Consider the following 6,880-nt stretch of genomic DNA (forward strand, 5'->3'; position numbering starts at 1 on the left):
TGCTGATATCCTTCATTTTCCTTTCATTTCCTTCATCCGCCCCTCCCTGAGCCTGGTTCTGCTGGAGGTGTCTTCCTGTTAAAAGGGAGTTTTTCCTTCCCACTGTCGCCACAGTGGTTGCTCATAGGGGGTCATATGATTGTTGGGTTTTTCTCTGTATGTATTATTGTAGGGTCTACCTTACAATATAAAGCACCTTGAGGCGACTGTTGTTGGGATTTGGCGCTGTATAAATAAAATTGAATTGAATCTCAATCTAAATGCTTCTTTTAGTCTGCAGACGGAGACTCTTGTGGTTTAACAATAAAAGTTGAACTGTACAAAACGACCCTACATCTTACTTTGTTCTGTGACCTCAATAAACACTTTTCTAATGATTTTATGGGCTAAATCACTAGTTTAGTGATTATTGATTGATTACTGATTTGATTATTGATTTCAACATGATGGTCATTTAATAAATTATGGTCCACATTAGCTTCACAAAGGAGAATAAACGGGTTTACTCATTAAGTCCTGCTGCAAAATGCAAAAAGCACAGCTTAGGTTCCATCTGAACAAAACAAAAGACTTCTAGAACAATGTCCTTTGTACAGGAAGTCTGTATGACATGAGGTGAAGCTTTCTGTTTTCTCCGCAGGGCTCGGTTTTAATCGGATCTACTTTCTGAGGGCCAAGGTGACTCTTCCTTATGGGAAGCTGGCCAGGCTCCACTTTTTTTTTTACTTGAACACAATAAATTCACAATGAACCCTCAACAGAGTGTCCTGCAGTAAAAAAGAGAAAATGGCAGATGGATTGTGCCAGTGGAACATTGGGATTCAGGTAGACCGAGCCTCCTCTCCTTTTGTGTTTTTAAACGCTCCTTTTTATACAAAGGGGGTGCAGAGCAGCCTCCTTTTGAATTTTTGACATTTATTTGATGCGTGGATAGCGAGAGCCATGCAGACATGAAAGATAGCAGTTACAGGATCGAGGTTTATGGGGCTCAATTTCCATGATCGGCATTGATCAGGCTGCTCGGAGAGGGACAGAGGATGAATGAACGAGTCAGAGGAGGTCCCAAGCGCCTTTGCTCTTCTGCTGATCTAATCAGTTTACCTTTTGTGTCATTATGTGCATGATAAGTGGTCAGGGACAACATTTCAAATAGAAACCAGCCTGTACTTTCCTGTCCTGGTGGGTTACAGCTGCAGGAGAGATGTTCCAGGGATGAACAACTGATTATTCACGAGATACTAGAAGGTTAACTATGATACAGCATATCTTACTTAGGATTTAATCTTTTAAGATAACAGACTGTCCAGCACGCTCATATCATGGTTATTGCTATCCCAGTCATACAGTGTATATATAGCTTGTTTAAACATCACAATATTGCATTGTTGCTGAAACCTGGACAACCTTATCTTTGCACTGAGGGAGCGAAATATGCTAGTAGGAGTACTTTGTTAGAAACATGGGTACTGTGGCATGTTAATAACGTATCTAGGCTTTTTTTAATTTGCTATTAGTGCGGCTCCATGGCAACACTAGCCTCTCGGCCCACTGTTTCAGAGCAAACTGAAATAGCTCAACAACTACTGGAAGCGTTGCCTTTAAATTTTATAGAGACATTCCTGGTCCTGAGAGGATGAATCCAGCTAGTGCTAGTTTTCAATATGAAGTCTCAACAGTGGGTCCAGAAAGCAGCAGTCAGTCGAGGGGCTTCTTCAGGAAAAATCAACTATGCTGACCAGTCAAGCCAAGAGAAGCTTGCAGTAACGTGTATCAAGAAGGCCATAATACAGATATTATACACTTTATGATGTCATCCATTGGTTTGAGGACCTCTTCTGAAGACATGAGTTTGACAGTTTGGTTGTTTGATCTGATTTGTTTGGTGCTGGATGTGAATGTATTTGAGTAAAAAGCTTGAGAGGGGAAGTTATCAGTGATATTAAATAGGATGATAATTCTAGTTAGCAAACAACACTTTCCAATACAACCAAATGCTGAACGTGACAAAATTGCCCTGACCTAATGGTGATTTTCTAAAAGCCATAGATCATTGACTGGGGCATTGTTTGATTCTCCTTAACATCAACTATACCAGTCCACACAGTCCACACACACCAAAAACTAAAGAAGCTTTTTTGATGGGAGGTGAGACGCTCTGAAGAACCTAAAAAAAAGTTCAGTTGCTATCAACTCGAGTGTATAAGATTAATGACCTGGTTCTCTTGGCAGCCATTAATTCTCTTCTGGTTTTCTTTTTTAGATGTTTTCTGACAAAGTCTAAATTGGAACTTCCTGCTTTTAATTGTAATCACTGGTTTGGTCATTTTTATTGTCGAGGTCCTTTTAGACCTCGACAATAAAAAGCCGACCTCGCCAAGAGTGTTCTTGTCTTGGTTAGATATTGTGTTGTTTTTCAAGGAAATAACTCTTCGATCATCCACTCATAATGTGGATCATAATAATCCACTTTATTCAGTTTACTTGTCTTCTTTTTAAAAATGTATCAGATTCTTGATTTGGCCATTTCTTAATTTGTTGTTATCTTTATAATAAGCTGATGTTGGGTGTTGATTTACTTGCTTAACATCTCCTTGGAGCTCATTATGAGATTTTCACTGAACAGGTTTTAAATCAAGTACAAATCTTTAAGTGGCTTCGTTTGATATGAAATAATGAGGGAATGCCTAGTCAGGTTACTGTCCAGTTACTTTTGACCCTCTGAAAAGGAGAGATTGTGTATAAAAATGGCTTTAATGCATAAATAGTTAATGCAGTTATTTTGTTAAAGTCCCTAAATAAAAGCTGCAAGTCTGCACTTTAATCACATCTTGATTGCATGATTTAAAATCCAGATTTAAAAATTTACAGAGGCAAAATTACCCCCCAAAAAAGTATAATTATTCAAATACTTATGGACCTAGTTGTACAATCCCACCTCTCCAGTGCTGCAGTGCTTCATAGGTACTCTGTGTTTTATAACTCTTTGGAAATATAGATAATTTAGAGTGACCTACTTGCATTACATGTTAGTTCCCCATGTATAATAAGCAGCCTTTGTCTGCTGGCCTTTATCATGATATCCAAGAGCTCTTTCTGCGAGAGTACTTCACACTAGTACCAGGGACTGCATATACACACAAACACATAATGGGATATACTGTACTATAGGAGTGTCATCTGATAATCTCTGATCATCTCCTGTTTCTCTGCCTCTTCACTGTGATATTGTCAGACAGCTGCAGCCGACATTCGTCCAGAGGACTGGACGTGAGCCTCGAGGAAATAAGAAGGGAAGCCAAGTCAGGGCATGAACATATAACATCAATACATTTATTACTGATGAGGCAATCCTGCTCTGCTTTGTAACATTACCTAAGCGGTAATGTTTAGTGCCAGCAAAACATCATTGGACTATATGGCTGACCCTTTCATCTAATGTCACATAATATAATAATGTGATACTTTATTGATCCTCGCTAGCAAAATAGGCTCATGTCTTGACCCAGTTCATAAAAAGGTCAGACGTCAATGGCAGCTGCAGAGGATTGTGGTGCCTCACTTGATGACAAAAATATGTCATGGAAAATGTCAAAAACTGATAAGAAAACTGTTTTAAAAGATTTATGACAAGCTTCAATATGAATCATGCCGCTGTGCAGCACCTTGCATTGTGCATTATCAACATTACATGTTATACTCCAGCCAATGCAGAAGAAAAACACTTAACTGATGATATGAAAACGTAACTATGACAGATGTTCACGTATTACTAAAATATGACAACTTAACACCTGAAAAACGAATAAATTGTGACTGAAAGGTGTGGGGTGACTGACAAAGTACAAAAGAACTACAGAACTACAGCAATTCATGTTTGCAGCATTCAAACGTTTGTCAGAGAAACATTTTAAAACATTTGGATCCTTTTCATGGTCACTGTATCCAGACTCCAACATGTCTCAGAGAGAAGATCAAAAAAGGCAAGAAATTGACCTCAGCTCGCTTCCCTGGGATGAACCACAAGACCCTTTCCTCAGGTCTCTTCCTTGGGATGGACAAGTAGAACTAGAGGAGAAACGCTTGAAAGAAATGCAGAATGAGAGCAGAGAGAAGATTATGTTCTTGATGCAAGAAAATGAGAGAAAGAGCGTTGAATTTAAAAAAAATTGTCTGACCAGGTTCAAGAAAAGGAAGGTATTATTGAGGAGAAACAAAGGAATCTCCAAGGCATGGACAAAAAGAACCAGGAGCTCCAAGGAAAGCTTGATGAAGCTCTGGAAAAATCAAGAAATCCAAGAGAAGAAACAACAGGACATAAAACTGAGAGATTCAGGTGTGTCAGTACAAGGATGCATCTAAAAGCTGCAGGACAGTCGCTCACCTTGCTCCAGATCTTACTGTGTGACAGCAAAAAAAAAAAAAAACAGGTCAAAAAATTAATTCAGGATCACAGAGCAGAATAGTTTAGAAATGTAAAATAAATGAATTAACAAGTTATACAAAGTTAAACTAAAAATGAGCATGTGCCTTTTTTTCCTTCACTTGTCTCTTTGGATATTAAAAATCGAAAATAATTCAGGGTAAATTCATCCAACCTCAAAAAGCAAAGTGAAAACTACACACACACAAAGAAAAAGAATAAAACACAAGTCGGTGTAGCCATAGCCTGATATTAAATAAGCTTGCTAGCGAGCAGCCTCCTGATCAAACTGTGTAATAACACAGTTTAATTACATTCATGCTCCAACTCTCGTAACAAATTAAACTTTTTAAACCAACATTCTCATTTCAAGGACTCCCCTATTTCTCCATTACTGCGGTGCCTTCAATCAAAGGAATGCGTCCGTTGTCCCCATGTGACCCCCGCACAGAGCGACAATGTAACGATAATACAATAACAATAATGTAACTAGGTAATAACTAGAGCAGCTGAATTGTTCCCTGGGCGAGGCAGCGGGGAGGAAATGATTCTAACATGCTTTCAGATCCCTCAGGATCTGTTGCAGACAACATGAGAGCATCTGAGAGGGAAAGCATCACCGGATAATGTTACTTGTACCGAACGTCACGTCATGCTCGACGCACAATTACTTTATATGAGTCTGTAGCTTATTTTTCACGTCAATTACCAAAATGCAGAGGTTTTAAAAGCTTTTTGAAGGTGAAATACTATGCTCCATATAAAACAACAAAAACAACACACACATACAAAAAACAACAACATGCTGCTCAGGCTCTGTGTCAGAAGCCTTTTCTTACAAACTCTCAGCTGAGGATTAAATTAGAGCCAGCACAGGGCTCCCTCTAACAGTGTGCAAAAGGATTACTTGCGCAATGTTTTAGGGACTACACACAATCACACAGGAGCTCACAAAATACAGTTTGTGGTCCAAAGTCTACATACAGTATTCATAATAGACACGAATGTCATGGTAATTTTGGGCTTCTAATGATTTCTTTAAGAACAAGATTGGGATGTAGAGTTTGAACTTTCTCTAACCCACTCATACACACAAGCTCAAATATATAAATACACCTCTTAAATCTTTTAATAAGTATGCTGAAGGTTCTACGCTGTCTTTTAACTTGACAAGGCCAAGGCCTATTAACTTCCCGTTAGTGATCATGACTGACTATAACTGTTGCCACCATAAAAAGGATTTGTTATACAGTACACACTGGACAGACCAATACTTACAATGGGATAGTCCAGGGAACTCAGCGAAGGTCTAAAAAGAATTATAGAAGTTGTATATAGAAGTAGCAGTTGTGTAGAATTGGCTCCTGGAGCCATTTCTAAACAACTGCAGATCCCAAGATCATCAGTTCAAGCAGTTGTGCGTGAGTACACATTATTCAGGTGTGTCAACACTTTGCTAAAGTCTGGAAGAAGACCTTGGTAAAAAACTTTCCCCCCTCGGAGGAGAGGAAATTGGTCAGGATGTTCGGGAACAATAAACGAAACACCAAGGCTCAAGCTTGCCATGAACTGGAAATGTCACTGTCGAAATTGAAGCAACATCACCATGAGTCGCAACCAGTGTTCCAGCACTGACACCTTTAAATTCGGCTGAAATTTGCAGCTGAAAAGTTTTATGGTCAGACGAGAAAAGGATTGAGCTTTTTCGCCACAAAGACACGAGCTATGTTTGGTGCAATAAAGGTGAGGCTTTAAAACCTAAGAACTCTGTACCAAGTTTCAAGCATGGTAGTGGTAGCATCATTGCTATAGGGCTGTTTTGCTACCAGTGGTACTGATATGCTGCACAAAGTTAATGTAATAGTAAAAAAGGGTTAGATTAATTACAATTGGGTGTTCCCAGTGATCCCAAGTACATTAGAGGGTGTTGGAATGGATAAAACAGGCTAACTTTAAGCATTAACGAATGAACTGCCCACAGACCCAACCTCGTCTATGCTGCAGCATCTGTGCCCAGAAACCAACCAGTTTAAATTTGCTCTAGCAATCCTGCCAAGAACAGCGGTTAAATATTCTCCCAGAAACTTGCTGACGGCTATCAAGCAGTATTAGTAGGGCTGTGCGTATGTATACTTTTGATCCTGTGTGGATTAGACAAATCCAAACTTGTGCACACAATTCCTCTTTTCTAAAGTCATTAAATATGTAAGCTGTAAATAATTCCACCCTGTAAAAGGAACAGTTCAAAGAAATCAGTAAAAGCCCCAAAATACTGTGACGTTTGTGACCAAAATGAGTGTATTTGGACTTCTGATCACAACATAAACACAGAATAGTGAACCGAGATCGCCAGCAACACGTCTGCATCTACAGGATGAATACTGCAGTGCCTCAGTATTATCAATAATAACGTCAACACATACGCGGCATACACACACCCATCCCCACCCCCTGCCTTTC

This window comes from Mchenga conophoros, linkage group LG7 (assembly GCF_057382185.1).
Source record: "Mchenga conophoros isolate Kocher_MC1m ecotype Shallow Benthic linkage group LG7, M_conophoros_male_GT1.1, whole genome shotgun sequence".
In the NCBI taxonomy this organism is placed as follows: Eukaryota; Metazoa; Chordata; class Actinopteri; order Cichliformes; family Cichlidae; genus Mchenga; species Mchenga conophoros.